Source organism: Zalophus californianus, chromosome 3 (genome assembly GCF_009762305.2).
Source record: "Zalophus californianus isolate mZalCal1 chromosome 3, mZalCal1.pri.v2, whole genome shotgun sequence".
In the NCBI taxonomy this organism is placed as follows: domain Eukaryota; kingdom Metazoa; phylum Chordata; class Mammalia; order Carnivora; family Otariidae; genus Zalophus; species Zalophus californianus.
In genome coordinates, this window is record NC_045597.1 from 32,856,433 (window position 1) to 32,874,250 (window position 17,818).

General features: G+C 39.9%; 1 protein-coding gene across 1 annotated transcript in view; it reads left to right on the forward strand.

The window, feature by feature from the left end:
• Positions 1–16: 16 nt before the first annotated feature.
• Positions 17–17,818, forward strand: part of KLF12 (Kruppel like factor 12) — a 518,537-nt gene continuing 500,735 nt past the window's right edge. Inside the window, exon 1 of the mRNA XM_027589983.2 lies at positions 17–40. The gene's annotated coding sequence lies outside the window, so the exon portion shown is untranslated. The remainder of the gene's footprint in view (positions 41–17,818) is intronic.

Consider the following 17,818-nt stretch of genomic DNA (forward strand, 5'->3'; position numbering starts at 1 on the left):
GGACTTGAAAGACACTTAATCGAAACACTTATTTTACAAGGTAAGGCAACTGAGGCACAGGGAAGAGAAATAACGAGCACAGTCACATAGTTGGTAAGTGGAGACTTGCAAATAAGATCTGGATTCTCGTCTCTCTGTCTAGCCCATCCCACCCCACCTCTGTCTGCCAGCAGGAGGAAGAAAAAAAAAAAAAAAAACCCTTCAAATATAATAGGAAACTATTGTTTTACCATATCTATGGTAGAGGACTGAGACAAAATGTTTTGAAGGCAGTTGCTCGCCTAACAAAACAGCAGTTTTTAGACACAAAAATCATGATTCGTAAAATTCTTAAAATGTGTTTTCCTCTTGCCATGGGTTGTTTTTCTTTTTTCTGGATTGAAAGATAATAGAAGTTAATGTGTACAAGAAGCAGTTCAGTAGCCTCAGGTAATGATAAGGTATGTATCCAAGTGACCTTTGTCATTGAGCACAAACCAGACTGTTCAACTAATGCCGAGAATAGCTGTTAATTACCTATCAAAACACCACTCACCAGAATTCAAACAGGGAGAGATGGGTCCAGCTGAACACATCTGGAAAAAGGCAACAGAAGCAGCCAGTGTGGCCTGGAGTTTGGTGGATATTAATACGGTTGTTCCATGGAAACTCATTTGGGTCCATACAATCAAACATGTACATGCATCCTTTGTAGTTGAAATAACCAACCCCGTTTTCCATATCAAGCTCACAGTTTCCCAGGTGACAAAACTTAATTTCCATCTAATTATGACCTTCTGTCAGGGTTGTGTCTAAGTTTCTGGGGGGCTTTGACAAAGTTCTGAGCTATCAATGGGGGTCAGGGCATGAGTGGGCTCTCAATCTTGGTGGTTATCAGTCCACGCATTTTATTGCTGCATCTGTCACACGCTGACCCTTAAGCTACTTGTGGTCTGACAGCTTTCTATGCCATGTTTGCACGACTCTTGGTAGCATGGGAAAATGGTCTGCTTCTCCTCTTGCCAGGCTGAGGGATGTGGGGACCCTGGGGAGCTGACACAGGTCCACACACCTGGATACCACTCATGACATTTCCTCTGCTCCTGAGCCATGCTGCTCTCCCAAGCCCCACTCAGGAAAGGTAGCACCAGGCTCTACTATGTCTCAGGTTTCCAGCCTCGTCCAGGTCCTGGGCCTCAGGCCAAGGAGTACAGGCAGCAAGGTTTCCAGGGAACAAGCCAGCCTCTTAGGCTGTCAACTTTCCCCTGGCCATATACCTCCCACAGCCTAGACTCCATTATTGGGAAAACTAACCCTGGCTGATTAAAGATCCTTCCAAACATTGCTGTGACTTCTGCCATATATTTTGACCTTGACTTGTGAAGATTCCAAGAGTCAAAAATTTCCCCCTTTTTTCTCTCTGTTCTTTGATGCCCCATGGATTTGCTGCTTGAACAGAGAAAGTGTCACAAGATAACAACTGCAACAACCAGAAAAGTGGAGATTAATCAATTAATATACAAAAATATGTCTCCAGTGACACAGAAATTTTAATTCTTACTCTGCCTTTTCATGTGTAATATAAGAGTTAAAGTACGAATAAAATTGAGACTGGTGAGGGACACCTGGGTGGCTGAGTCAGTTAAGCATCCAACTCTTGATTTTAGCTTGTGTCATAGTCTCAGGGTCAGGAGATCAAGCCCCATGATCAGCAGGGAGTCTGCCTTTCTCCCTGTCCCTTTGCCCATTTCATTCACAGTAGGCTGAAAGCCTCATGGTCCCATCCACCATAATTTACCCATTGGGTTGAGTGTCCCCTGCCAACGATTTCATTACAGTTGAATGACAGCCCTAATCTATCGTACAGTCTCACCCAGATCCACACTGGTACTCCGCTATCCATCTTCACAACAAAGGTGAGAAGCACAACTTTCCACCTCTTGATTTGTAATGTATAGGACCCAGGCCCCAAAGCCAGACAGGGACAAAGCTGGAACTGGAGTTTAGGTATCTGTATTTAGGTCATGTGCTGGGGGTTTTTATTTGTTTTCCTTGTTTTTACTCACTGGTCCGTGCTGATCCCAGTGTTAGCCATTATCAGAGACTTGAGCAAAGTGTATCTTGAACTTGAAGCTGTTCATTCTTGACTTCTTTAAGGGAACTAGATATCATCTCAATAGATGATGGCATTAGAGCGGTACCTAAGAAGACCTAACAAAAATTGCATTGAAATTTACGGCAATACATTTTTCTCCTCAGTATGCAGCAGCTGTCACTAGATAAAGTTAGTTTTCCTGTATATATAACAGTCTTATTTAGCAAGAAAGCATTTCTTAGAAAATAATTTCTAGACTAGAGACACAATTTTAATTAAGTAGAAATTCGATATAATAGAAGCTACAGATAACTGCTTTGTGGATATCCTTCTCAGGTCAAAAATAATTTGGTAAAACACCTTCCTGAAATTATATCCATTTTGGGTCTCACTACATCATGCAATTGAAAGCTAAATGAAATTCTGATTAGTAGCCTGCTGTTAAATGATACAACATAAAAAGCTAAATGCCATATAATTGATAAGCAACTAAAAACAGCTAGTCTGTATACCCTAAGCAAATGAGCATACTTCAAAAACAATGATGTGATATCTCATTATCAATCTCAAAATTACACTCTGGCACATTCAGGGTGCTGAATAAAGGGTTTATTTTCCCCTTTGTTCCCGAACACCATCCATTATCAAGTTGGAAAAGGGGCTTGTTCTCTCTTACTAACCAGTATTTATTGAGCACCTACTTGGGACAAGTTACCATGCTAAGCATTATGGGTCCTTAAAGGGATAATAAAAATTATTGCTTCCTCATAATAATGTACAAAAATATTTCTCAGAGAAGAAGTATAAAAAAAATGCTTATTTCCAAAAATAAGTTGTAGACATTAGAAAGGACATCTTGATAGAAGGGAAAACAGCAGACTTACAGGCACCAGTCTTTTCTCCAGACCACCTTCCCTTGGTTGGCAACCTCTGTCTGACGGTCATAGTCGCTGCCATTCTGAGGGGAGAAACTGTTTCCCCTTTAGCTCAGGTCCAATTATGGCCATCTAATATTTTCTTTAATTACTCACAGCATAAATGAAGTAAATCCAGAATATTTAAATGTGGTTAATTAGCAACCAAGGGATAACAAAAGAGAAATAAACACACACACACACACACACACACACACACACACACACACACATATTCCTGCCCACACCAACCATGGCACAAGATCATATGGCTAAGAATGTATATCTATTTATCTTCAGCTTGGGGAGTTGCCTCCCTGCTGAACCCTAGTGTCACTCCATCTCAAGAGACCACCTTTAAAATTGGCCAGCAAAGAAGCACGCTCAAAGACTTCCACATTCGGCAGACAGTAGACAGAATGATCGTGACTGTGGACTCTGATGTCAGACAGATAGGAGTTCAAATCCCAGTTTTGTTACATATCTGTGTGGACGTAAACCACTAAATATCTATTACCCTTTGGAAAATAGCATTGATGATGCCTTCCTCACTGGGTTGTTTTCAGAATTAAAAGAAATAACAAGTACTTGGCACACGGCAGAGCATAAGTGCACAATAAATGGTAATTAATATTATCATCATTATAATAATAATTTTTTAAAAGCCATAAAAATAGCAAGACCCAGAAAGAATGGAATTCCCTCTCTACTTACCTAGAGCCTGCTATCTTAATTTTCATTTTCTGTCCCAAGACCTGCCTCTGGGGACACCTGAGTGGCTCAGTCGGTGAAGTGGCTGCCATCGACTCAGATCATGATCCCAGACTCCTGGAATCGAGTCCTGCTTCGGGCTCTCTGCTCCGCAGGGAGCCTGCTTCTCCCTCTTACTCTCCCTCCTCTCATGCTGTCTCTCTTTCTCACTCCCTCTCTCTCAAATAAATAAATAAACATCTTTTTAAATAAATAAATAAACAGGACCTGTCTCTGGAAGGTCCACTGTCATCCAAAAAGACTATGCTTATATATAGCAATAGTCCTACTAACAAGCATGAACAGGATCATTCACTCAATAAAATACCCTAAACATACAATCCTATGTGACATATATGTATATACTGAGTGGAGATAATTTTGCTACCAGTGCATAGAGGATTAAACAGTAAATGTAAGAGATAGTTCAAGGCTTGACATTGATGAGCAAATAAAATATATAGACCAGATTTTCGAGAGAGAGAAAGAGATGTTGGTAAGTGCTATGCTTTTGAAAAAGGCTCTCTGGTCAAATAAGTTTCAGAAACGTTGATTTTTAAAAAGGAAAAAAATTATTACTGCAAGGCTTCCGTAATCTGGAATAAGGTAACAAGCACTATGGAGCTTAAATAGCAACTATAAAATTTGTAGTATTTCCCTAATTTATGTATGCTGAACTTTCACAAACATGTCACAATTTTTTTCATGGTGGTAGAGATAGTTCAAGAACTAGTGTTTTATGGAACATTGAGAAATACTGGTGAATTTAAAAAAGCATTATTATTCTAGAAGATAGATAGCTCCATGGGCTCTAACAGGCTGTCAAGTTTCAATGGGAAAGAGATTTAATCTCTTTGAAGAATAGATAGGATAAAGCATTCAAGGTAGGAATTAAAAGGAAAAAAAAACCTGGTATGTAGCTACTTAAAGATATTTCCTACATATTCATTTGGATATATATATTCATATATCCTTCCATTTTTATTTATTCATAATTCTAATTTCCACAAGGGATTGGGGTGGCTCCCAGATGTATGTTTATCCCTCACCACCACTTAGCTATCACTTCAGAATTGTCCTTTACATTGTATGATGCACTGTGGTTTACAAAGTCTCCATATGCAGGGTTCATGAAACATAATGTGCTTAAAAATGATGGGGGTGGGAGGAGCAGTCTTGTCCGTAATACTGATTCTCAGCCTTCACAGACATTCCTGTCCTTTTAACAAGTGTCTCAGCTGACTCCATGCAGGTGAGGTAGGAGTCCATTTTTGCATGTTGCTTTAGATTAATGTTATTTAGAAAAGATATCTAATCACAAACTTTCATTTCTCATCACACTCTAAAAACCTAGTATTTCTCTAGATGGACAGATAATAGATACCGGGATGGATGGATGATAGATGAGCCGATATGTAGCCAGGTTGGCAGATAGACATAATCTAAGGGTGTTACAAGAATAAATTATGAATAGGAATAGTCTAGACTAGGGATTTCTAATTCTTTGATAAAATAACATGTCCTAACAAGGAGACGACTCAAACTTCGAACTTACTTGTTTCAAAGTCACAAATAAAGGAGGAAGGGGAAGAAGAGAAGGAGGAAGAGGGAGGGAAGGGAAAGAAAGGGAGGGTGGGAAGGAAAGAGGAAATAGAGCTGGTAGTTGTAGTTAAATACTTCTGATTTCATTAAGATGGCTTAAAAGGAAGAATTCACAGGGGCGCCTGGGTGGTGCAGTCAATTCAGGGTCCAACTCTTGGTGTCGGCTCAGGTCGTGATCTCGGGGTGTTGAGAGTAAGCCCCCCACCCCCACCCGTTGGCCCTGTGCTTACTGCAGAGTCTGCTTGAGATTCTCTCTCCCTCTGCCCCTGCCCCTCTCTGGGCGCACATGTGTGTGTGCATGCTCTCAAATAAATAAATAACAGAGCTTGGGGTGAAAGGTTGACAATGTTTCCGTGGCAGGCCCTGCAGGAGTGAACAACAGCCCAAGTTCTCATCTCTAAGGACAGGTGAAGGCCACTGACTCTGCTGGCAGCCCCATCTAAGAGATCTTTGGAAGGGGAGCCTAGCAACAGCAATCATTTAAGAGTAAAGAAGGTTTGGGTTCATATCCATAAGCCTCTGGAAAATAACCTTTGTAATGCTGTTTTTCAATATGATTTCTCACAACTGAGGGATAACAAAAGGGAAAGGAACACACACACATAACATGGCACAAAATGGTGTGGTTTGCACAGTCTTTGGGGGGTGGGGTGCTTGCCTAAGTGACCCAGAATGACAGCTGTCTGTTCCAGCCTGTCCCAGCCCCATCCCTACCTCCCCTAATGATTACCTGCCATCTGTGTCCTCAGCCACACCCATCTGGGCAACAATGACTGACTCAGCCTAGCAGAATTAGAAGCTCTGCCCCTGCCCACTTGCAAGTGGGGGTCTGGAAACTGTCCAGAGCCATCTTAAGTCATTGAACCTGGAGGTCAACAGAACCCTCTGTGCGGGGAAGAATATTACATTTCGGGTTCCCGAACTAACCCTCACTGGCATGACCAGCCTGTCTGATTGACCCTTCAGTTCAAGCTCGTGGTGCTTGCTTTCTCTTGAGAGTGTCTTCCCCAAGGTGTGGGCAGTTAGGAACCTGATTTTGAACACCAGCCAGCCAACTCAGGAGTTAGGCCCTTCTCACCTGGCAGGGGAGAGTAGGAAGATAGGGAAAGATAGGAGAATTTTAATCCATAGGAGAACACAGTGAAGATCTGAAAAGTAAAAACTCACACCACAAAAAGCAAAAATGAGAAAAGATTGCAAGGAAGGCCTCAGTTTAGTGAGCATTTGGCTACTGGGGTAATTTATCCAGACATGTCAGGCACCAGGCTCAGGTCCACAGTGAAGACGCTTTCATTAAACTTGCACCAAGGACAGGCTCAGATCGGGAAGCAGGTGTGGCTGTTTCCAGGGAATGGAGTTCCTGGATATTTTTTAGAAGAACTGGGTAGGACTGGGACTGACTTTCATTTGTGGTGTTAAAACAGCAACACTTTTCATTAATTATTCTTTGAATGTTGACATGTTTTCTCTACCACCTTGGGCACTTCTGTCTTCTCACTGTTTTTTTAGTGTGGTGACTAATGCACACAATGGTTAGAAGAAAAAAATAAAACCACACAATGCCGGGTTCATTTTTACTGCAGTCTTGATATTTTTGAAATTTGATGTAATAAGACCATCAGTCACTGGCGTGTCAGACATAGTGAGGGTCTGACAGAGCACAGAACTGAATCCCCGCAGTTCCCAGTCCCAGGAAAGGGGGTAAGCTCCTTCACAAAGAAGAGGCTTCGACCCCACCCCTTCCCTAAGGAATCCTTCAGCACTTCCTTTAGCATCTCTTATGGCTCTCCCCTTCTCAGTTTTCCATACCCCTCTTCTTCTGGGTCCCTAACTTACAGGGTCCCTTCTTCCTTTCACTTGCTGATTCTCGTCTGCATCCCTTCTGCTCACGACCTCACAGACATCTCTGGGCATGATTTCAGGATCTCTCTAGAATAATTTGCCATGTCTGTCATCAAAATTTCTTACTACCTAAAACACAAAGAGAACAGATCTACTCCTTTTTTCTAAGCACAGAGTTCTGTGTGTATAGAACTTGTGCTTGTCTCCCTCATTCCCTGACAGGCTAATCGCACCCTGAATTAGTCAACATTCTCTCGCAACACATGACTTACTTCTTCCATGTGTGCATCCATTGACATATATTTTAATTGAGATATAATTGACATATAACACTGTATTAGTTTCAGGTGTACAATATAATGATTCAATATTTGTGTATATTGTGAAATCACATCTCATTAACATCTATCACCATCATGGTTACAATTTTTTTTCTCTTTTTGTGTTGAGAATTTATAAGATTTAGTCTCTTAGCAGTTTTCAAATATACATTACAGTATTCTTAGCTATGGTCACTATGCTGTAAATTACATCCGCAGGACTTACTTTATAACTGGAAGTTTGGTGCATCCATCTATTTATTCGTTTCATATTCACTGAGTCCTGACTATCTTTTGCTTAGGCTCATCATAATGACCCTTCACTCTTCTCTGCAAACTTACCTCAGAACCTCCAACTTATGTCTTTAAGATGTCTCAAATATGCCACATTACTGAGCCCCCAGTCGAGTGTCTCCAGCGAGGCTATTGTGGTTATAGAGCTTGGAGACCACTGAGTTACCTGATTACCAAAGAGAGCACTTGAAATGACAGCACAGGGCAGAACAGCCACACTCCAACCCTCCCCCAGCCACAGGGAGCCTCTCCATGATACAATCAAGCACGGTGAACTTCCAGAAAATGTCTACTGACTCCATCTACTTAATCAGAAATAACCTGAAAAAGCTCCTCCTTATGATATTCACATACAAAAAAATTCTCTAAGAAAACATCAAGCATTTTCCAATTAAGAACTCTTCAAAAGAACAGCAGACAACATTTTTAAAAAAGTATTTCCTATGTATTTATATATAAAAAACGAAAAACCAAAAAGCTTACTCATGAGAATTTTCAGGTTCCATATGTTGACCTCAAATACAATTATGGTTGAAAAAACCAAATTTAACAAGTAAGAAAAGCTTGTTGTTTTTCCAACTCTCACCTACTGTGTTTCAGGTTCCTCCCACTCACCCTAAACAATCCAAACCCTCCACTGGCCCAAGCTGTTTGGGGACATCCCTGAGAAGCCTCGTCATACAGACACACTCATTATTTTCATCGGGGCCCAGCACTACTGTCTCTTTCCACATACATTTATCATAGACTCTGTGTGTGTGTCTGTGTGTGTGTGTGTGTGTGAGAGAGAGAGAGAGAGAGAGAGAGAGAGACAAAGAGAGAGGCAGAGATGGGGGGGAAGAAGAGAGAGGGAGATGTTCCTGCTTTCAAAGCGATTTGCTGTGTAGTAGAAACATAAGAATTGACATTTACTTAACTATCAAATATTAGCTATTTACCGTGCTAGGTTATTTACATCCATTATATCACTTATCTTTGCAGCTTCCTCATAAAATACGTATTATTGTTATTCCCACTTTAGAAATAAAAAATTTAAAATAGAGGCAGAGGCTAAATAACTTGCATAATCACCTACCAAGTGTCAGAGAGTGGTTTTGTCTTGAACACATTTGTCTGGATTTTCTCAAACAACCCACTTTCCCACCACCATATCCCATCCTCCCAATTCATCCTCTGGTACCCATACTCCACCAATCCTTCAGCCTCCCCAAAACTGACAATCCATTGATCCTACCCTCTTTTTTCCCCCCCTTACCCAGCTTAAAATCCACAGTCCATCATCATAAGCACTTCTTGGCACACACTACCAGTGCCTTTCTGGCTGGCTCCTTTTGTATGCTCACTTGGTAAAAACCTAATGCTGATTAAACCCAACCCTGCACCTCTTCTGTGTCTGCTCCCTCCCAGCTACTCGTGGCTAGAGAGGAGCGCGCAAGCAAGAGGACTGGTCTCCGGTGAGACATAAACTTAAGCCAGTCCTTATGGTGGGCACTTTTATGATTGTTGCAACATGCATTTAAAGGGCTGGCTAGAACATAAAACTGAATGAAGTAAGTTCTGTAAGTTCTCAAGTGCTTCCCAAGATGAAGCCCAGCTCATACATAGATTAGGAATCATTGGTTGAAATTGTATTAATTGAGGAAAGCTGTTACTCCTACTTTCCTTAAGCTCTCTTTGTTCTTCCCAGGCAACACGTAAAACTTAGTTTTAGAAACAATGCTGAATTAACAAAAAGAGAAACTCACACAGCTGTTACAGAATTATGAATAGTCTATATGTTGGCCAACAGTGTTGCATACAAGTGTCATCAAAGGAAGATGGTGGCTGATGCCAGCTATCCTCACAGCCACAGCGTTTTCACCTTAAACCACTTAGGCTCAAAAACCTAATGTTGTCAGGGCACTAAGAGCAAATACAAGCTCTCAGTGTAAACTCACAGTAACCAAACTGGCAAACAGATGTATAAAACCAGAATCGAACTACAAATAGGCCTGTTACAAAAGTCTCCAATATTGAAATTGGTGTAACCCCTTTTACTCCCCTATATAGAAGCCAAAGCATAAGCAGAAGTTTGGTGAGCTTGCAATAGAGAAGTTACCTTAATTGAGTATATAATGGCATTAGTTTAAGGTAGCCTAGGGCATCGAGTGCCACAATACTAATAATAGCTTTGCCAATGAGACTGGAAGTGTGATCCTTGGTTGGCCCCAGTTCCCCTCCTTGGCACAGTGCTTGGATGAACCACTTGTCAATATTGGCCTTTGGCGTCCCCTCCCATCGTGATGAAAACCTTTCTTTAATAACATCTATTCAGTCAATCTGGTTACTCTTAAATTCCACAGATCCGAATGCTATTTTGTCTGTTTAAAGATAACTTGACATAACTCTGGTTTTTTATTCAATGACTTCACAAGTAAATTCTCAGAGTTTAGTGAATATGACATATTTACAGATTCTTGGGGAATCCTTCTCTGCAGCCTCCACAAGACATCAATGGGAAATTCCAGAATAAATAGGAGGAAAGTACGACCTAAGTTCTATTTTGGAGATAAGAAAAAACAGGTAGATGCTGATAGTATTTCGTCTCCATTCTCTGCCTATGTACAGGGCTGGCTCATCTTGATATGTGCCAGAAAATTGATGACAGAAAAATTCAACGAATGGTAGCAAGATCCCCCCCCCCATTTTTTTTTCAAAGAGTTATCACTACAGCGAAATCCTGGGGTTTAATCCACGTCATCCCTGTGTGCCAGAAAATCTATAAAATCTGTAACAACAGGGAAACTATATATTGTCTCTTCAATTCTAAACAATCTAAACCGTCTTCATCATCAAGAGCATTTGTGGTATTCATTTCACCACAGCATAATAAGCAAGAAGATATCAAAGATATTGTTTTCTCTGCTTTGTCTTTTCTGCACTCCCAATTTGATTTCTTTTAAATCTGGTAAAAAGAATGCAGCTTACTGCCTCCAAACTCATTATTAGGACAATAAGATAATGTTCACGGACTGCAATAAGTATAGATGGAATTCAAACTCCTGATGCTATATTAAGATCATATTTTCAACGGAGTCTTTTTTTTAATTAATTACAGAACACCAGTTAATTCCTCTGAGCATTTAGATTTTTTACCATAAGTAATTAACTCCTCTGACCTTCCCTCATCTTTTTAAACACTGTGAACCACAGTCGTTAGCATTGTGTCAGATAAGCTTTCTCATACTTGCCACACAGATGCAAATCCCGGCAACGGCACCCTGACATCTAAATGTAGACGTGCACAACTCTGCTGAGCCCCCTCTCATTGGAGGCTTCCCTGCACACAGACTCCGAGGTCTGATGCAAATGCCACCAAGGTGATCTTCACCATCTGTCCAGCATTTCTGGGGACGCATCACAGGCGCATGTTGGAAGGAGGGACGAGTCGATGTTTCCCTCACATTGGTCCGTGCTATTTTTTCCACCCACCACGCCAGTAAGCTTGCACAAATCTCTGGCAAGCAGCTACTTTCAGTTTTCTCAGAAGCTGAGAGAGTGGGTCCCCTATATTTTAAAAAGGCAAACGCTGCCTTATTCAACCTAATCATTACTTAGAGAACGATAGCAAAGAATCAAGCCCACTGCTTTTTATGCCTCAAGACATCAGCCTGGGCTGCATTTCTCAATGTTTCAACTTCTCTTTTCCAGTACAGAAAAATAGTGTAGAAAATGGGCTCTCCTCCAGGGGAACCACCCACCTTCTGACACTCTGAGTACAAGAATGTGCTATTCTACTCCATCCGGGAACTCCCCAGTGGAATGTGACCCAACCCTAGCACCAGGTGGCCCGTCCTTGAAAATACACAGTTGTCATCCATTAAAGCAGGATGCATCCACTTCTAACAGAAGCAGATCTGAAAATGTTGACTATTTCTTTTGATATCTATGACTGGGGTTCTGGGGCTGATGTTGAAGTGTGGGTATTAGAGAAGGCAGGCTGGATGTGGCAAGGAAAACAGGGGGCTTGGGACATGGAACACGATTTGGGAATGAGAACTCTAAGGAGCAAGGAAAGAAGTTCCAAAGGGAAGTGAACAAGTACCAGAAATAACCCTTCTATGTAGAAGTGTCCAGGAGAAAGTTACTGAAAATTCCCTTTGCAATGGATCGGAGGTGGTTGATTTATTTTTCCTTTCATACTTTAACATACAGTTGCTGTGAATTTTTTTTTTAAATTCCTCATTAGTCTCACATTTTAATTTGATCTACTGGATGTTGCCCACTCATATTTCCAAAAGATCATTTGTAATTCATTTCTTTCTTTAAAACACTGCACTGAGTGACTGCTCTTGGTGAAACACTTTGCTATATGCCATGGTAGATACAAGATTAATAAAACACTGCAAGTTTTACTGATAAGGCAAAATCATTAAAATGTGGTAAGAATGCTCAGCCAGGAATGAGAAAATAAAAAAAAGGTTCTTAGGGCAATCATTTGCTATTTTAAGCCTTGCCTTCTTAATCTATCAAATGAGAAAATACATCAAGAGGTCTCTAAGTTAGTATGCAATGTTAACATTGCTTCATAGGTCTTGCTTTCTTCTCCCTCACTACCTCTTCTTCAGGGCCCCTCCTTTTCTTTTTCTTCATTGCAACACTTCTTCTTCTAACTCCTTATTTCTTCCCTAGGCAATCTCATCTATTCCCGGTTGCTCTATTTTCCACTTATAGACTTATGATTCCCGAATGTAAATAGATAAGTAATAGAGAAGGAGGGTGAGGACAGGAGGGAGAGGGAGGCAGGTAAACTTATCCCCTGGTCTCTAAACCTGATATTCAGCTTTCTACTGAGTGTCTCCACCTATATGTCCCCAGTTCAAGTCAAACTTCCACGTTCAAAATTGAAAATCTTCTATTTTTGTACCCAGCTCAATAAATAACAATGTTATCTACTCAAATACTAAGTTGCAAAATGGAATTCTCCTCAATAGTTTGTATCACCATCCATCTGGTACCATGAATGGTCCATTCTCCCTCTTATGTCCTCATTCTTCCAACCCATCTTCCAGGCCACGGTCAGAGTGACTTTTCTAAACTCCATTGTTCATATTAATTCATTCCTTTTCTAAGGTTAAACCAGTTTAATGCAAGTTTGTTGTTGCCACCCGCCTTCTTCAAATCCAACAATGGTTACTCATCCCCAGGTGTGCTTCTCAATCTGGAATCCACATTCCCTGGGAGTCCTGGCAACATGCCAGGAGAATTGAAAACCCCAGCATAATATCTTCTTGGAAATTCAATTTTATTTTGAAGGCAAGAAGTTTAAAATATTATTTAGTATTGAAACAAATAGGCAAATACACAGGAGAATGCAAAAACGTGAAAGGAGACTTCAAATAAAGTTTTCACTTGTGATGGCCCTTCTTGAGGCAATGCACCCAAAACCCATGGGGGTGGGACATGCAAACTATTCTCTTTTCCTCTTTGGAATACTTTGGAATAGACAAAATAGAATGCAAAATAGAACTAAGATTTCTTATATCGCACTGACAATTCTCTGTCATCTGGCCCACATCGATTGACCAGACGCCTCATCTTCTTCCCCAGTCCCCTCCCACAGGCACTCTAACCATAGCAGTTACCTTTATCTCAATATACTGTTGTTGCTTCATGCTCAAAGGCAAGAGTTAAACAAGGGATATGGAATATGGAGAAAAATGAGTAATTTGTGATGGTGTGAACTTAGGGGGCCTGGTTGGGAGTAGAAAGAAAGGAGTTTGGGAAAAGATTGGAAAGAATTATTGGGGCCAGCTTGTGAAGAACATTGTCTCCCACAATAAGACTTAATCTTGTAGGCAATGGGGAATCCTTAAATGTTTTAAGTAGAGGAATGACCAGATCATCTGTCTTGTAGAAATAAAAGCGCTAAATAAAAGCACTCCAGTCAAAACCTGGAGTGGAGACTCGGGGCAGTGGTCCAGGTGAAAGAAAGAAAGAAGAAGTTCTTACCAACCATGGAAGAGTTGACCCATGGAAATGCGACACTTTTCACTCTAGGGGTCTGAATAAATTCAACTACAGTAGGAACTGTGATAATGATTCATTGGGTAACATCCTGTAATAGATGTTTTCGATAGCCATATTAGTGAAAGCACATTCAGTTTTTCTAACTCCAATATGTATAAATTAAAAACAATGAGACATTATTTCAAGGCACTTGCCTTACCAATTTCAAGCCTCTTTGGCATTGCATGTACATTCTTTTCTAGTGATTATAATGCCCATGTCACCTCAGACCCTATTCTAATGATGGAACCCTTCGTTGTGTTTCAAAACCCAGTTCAAAAAGTACCTACTTAAAGGATGCTTTGTCACTGTCACCTCACTGCAGGTGTATCAGGAGGCTCCATGCCTGTGTGCCCATAAGTTCTGTGTACACATGGCCTGGATGGCCTTATCCCTCCATAAGAGAATTATGTTTCTGCATGGTCATCTCCCACTTTAGACTGTGAGCTCCTTAAGCATCACATTGATGTGAGGCCACAACTTCTTTCCCTTTGCATTCCCAGCATCCTGCCCAGTGCCTGGCACATATAAGATAATCAAGATATTATTGGATGAGTATATTAAAGAATTAAAACTCATAAAGAAACCAGACTCACTACTTTGTTACACTCATATATATATACATATATGTCAAAGAAAATGCAAGGACATGTAAACATTTCAAAATAAATGCATATATTACAAGGCTAAATGTATCTTCTGTAAAATCTGGCTGTTCAACTGATACAGATTTCCTATAAGTTGTAATGTCATTAACAAACATTTATATTTGATGGAAAACTAAGTGATAATCATGCAAATGTGCAATTTAAATTTTTAAATTTAATTCTCGAAAAACATTCTGAGAAGAGGGCAGAAGAGTTTTTAGTATTCCTTCTTCAGAGATTCTATCGCTGAGAATCAAGTGGATATGTGGATGTCCAAATTTCACTTCTGACCCTCTATTAAGATGCTTACATATATGCTAGTAGGAAATTTTAAGTTAAGACAAAATGTCAAGATTATGATATTTAAGGGGATGAAGATAAGTTTGCCTGATTTTTTTTTTTCCTTTACTTTTGTGGATGTGTCTTAACCTGCTCCAAAGGTGAGAAAATATTCCCATGAAAAGGGGTAACTTTTTTTTTTTTTTTAAGATTTCACTCATCTATTTGAGAGAACGAGAGAGAGCACATGAGATGGGGGAGGGTCAGAGGGAGAAGCAGACCCCCCCCGCTGAGCAGGGAGCCTGATGCGGCACTCGATCCCGGGATGCCAGGACCGTGACCCGAGCCGAAGGCAGTCGCTTTTTTAATTATAAAAAAGGAAATGTAATAGAAATAAGTTATTAGTAGATCTTATCACATTTCTCTGCACTACTTCATATTGATCTATCTATCTATAGAGAGATCCATTATAACAGATGTGTGTACTTTAGTCAAAGATATTTTTCAGCCAGTTTCCTTTTTTTAAGATTTTTGTTTATTTATTTCAGAGAGTGAGAGAGAGAGAGCACAAGCAGGGGGGGGTAGGAGAGGGAGAAGCAAGCTTCCCGCTGAGCAGGGAGCCCGATACAGGCTTGATCCCAGGGCCCTGGGATCATGACCTGAGCCGAAGGCAGACGCTTAACAACTGAGCTACCCAGGCGCCCCAGCCAGTTTCCTCTTTTATCTCTCCACTGTCTTTTGTAATTGGTGCAACTGAGATATTACCTCCCTTCAAGTCATAAACCTAAGTCATAACTACTAAACTTTTTAAGTGAAAATAGGGGCATTTAGAAAAGGAATTATAACCTTTATTTAATACTTGCTATGCAGAATAACTGAGATAAACTCTTTACATGTGTTATCTCATTTAATATAAACAATGTTTTCTGGTTTTCCTTATTAGCACCTACGGCAAACAGCCACATGTACTTTGTAACATGAATTTAATACCTTGCTGATTTATAGCAAAACAAGAGGAATTAAAGGTCAATCTTTGCTAACTGACAGGGTAAAAATATCCTGTATGACCCTCAAAATTCTGAGATGCATCTGCCTTCATGAGTTTGGTTAACTCTTGCAGTAACCGTCTCATTTAAATTGGGGATGAAATGAGCACTGAATCCATTTTGGTTTCCTGTGTCTGGACTATATTATGTCACATTTTAAACAGTGTGTAAACTTTTTTTAAACAATGTGTAAAAATACTTTTGTTTATGTGGGTCCAATTTTCAGAGGTTAGAAAGCCTCAAATCTAGACAGCACACTCTTCTTAGAATGTAAGGTAAGTTGCTCAAGAATATTTATTAAGCATCCTTTGGATTGGTAGAATTATTTAGGGATGTGGGAGCTTGAATGAATATGAAGACATAATATGAACAAGACAGTTTCTTATCAGTCTGTTTCAAGCACTAGTACAAACATAAATGAAGGAATAAACTAGCAAGATCAAGTAGCAAAAACTGAGACAAAGAATCATAAAATCCTACTTCACCATAATTATCAATTTGGAAAAAGAAAAGCTGTCCAGAAATGTATTTCAGTATCAGCTTAATCTTCTGCACACTTTGGGAAGGTAGAGTTTTATTATTGCTGTTGTCACTGTTGGGTTTTTTTTTGTTTGTTTGTTTTTTATGGTTTTTTGCTGCTTAATAACCCTTTCTCTAGGAGGCACATAATGAAATCAGCTCTGACTCCCTCCTCCTTCCCATACTGCCCCACACCTCTTCCAATGTTAGCACTGGTCTAAAGGAAGATAATTATTTACAAGGTAGAGAAAATTAGTTTGTTATTCCCAGATCTTGTTATACTATGAATTCATCTAGTGAACACAGCTTCTAGAATTTTAACTTCAATATTTTATACTATCAATTCAGACAAAAATTAAATTTCTTTTGAATATCTGATTTTAATAAGTTAGATGTTTTCTGCCAGTTTTTCTCCAGGGTATACAGACTTAATTTAATAATGAAAATAATAACAAAATCAGATTCCTACACAGAAAACCATTTTCATTTACAGATTTAAAATTTTGGTTGAGATTATTTACAAGCATATAATAATGATTCCTGTTGCCCAGGTTCCATATCAAATGATGTATACTCTGAAGATGGTATGCAGAAAATAGTCTCAGGAAAATTCTGCCTGGATCTGCCAGGATTCTCCTGGCTGCCAAGCTTCCATGTCTACCTTAGAGTTTCCCGTAATGTCAAATTTTGGACTTCACAGGAGTTAGTCCCAAAGATGACATATATGGTTAAATCACAGGTTGGGATAGGCAAACCTGGAGACCTCCAAACTTGTATGTGAAATACGGCATAACAGAAAGAGCATACTTTCTGGAGGAAGAAAGTTGAGTTCAAGTCCAGACCCCAATCTCACTGCCATTGTGCTTTTGGGCACGTCCCTTAACTTTTCTGGGTTTCAATTTACACATCTACCCTACCTCTTAGATGATGGGCTTGTTTATCATATAAAATGCTGTGAAGTTATGAACAAAATAAATTACAGATATTCAAGGGGTTAAGAGAGGATGTGGCATATTTCTTCTTTCTTTTTTCTTTTAGTTTTTTAATCACTCAGCAAAATATTCCTAGAGAATCTGCTAAGTTCCAATGAAAAGCATTAGAGATTCACAGATAAAGTGATAGGGTCCCTGCCCTGAAGTAGTAACAAAGTGACATGATCTAACTTTGGTTTATAAGGTTCACTCTGGCTACTATGCTGAGAACACATGATACAGATGTAGAAGTAGAAGGCAGACACCTGATTTCTTGACCATTGTATCATTTCAGTCAAATAATGATGGTGCCTTGGATGAGGGTGGTAGCAGAAGTGGTGAGAATTCAATCAAGGTGAGGACTGGTAAACTGAGTCTGGAATTTATGGCAAGAAGAGAATTGGTGTCCTTGTGGCAGAGGCAAAGTTCAAACAAAGCAAGGAGAGTAAGAGAGTTACATAAGATAAAATAAACCTTTCATAGAACATATTGTAAAGATTGGGAGGGAAGTC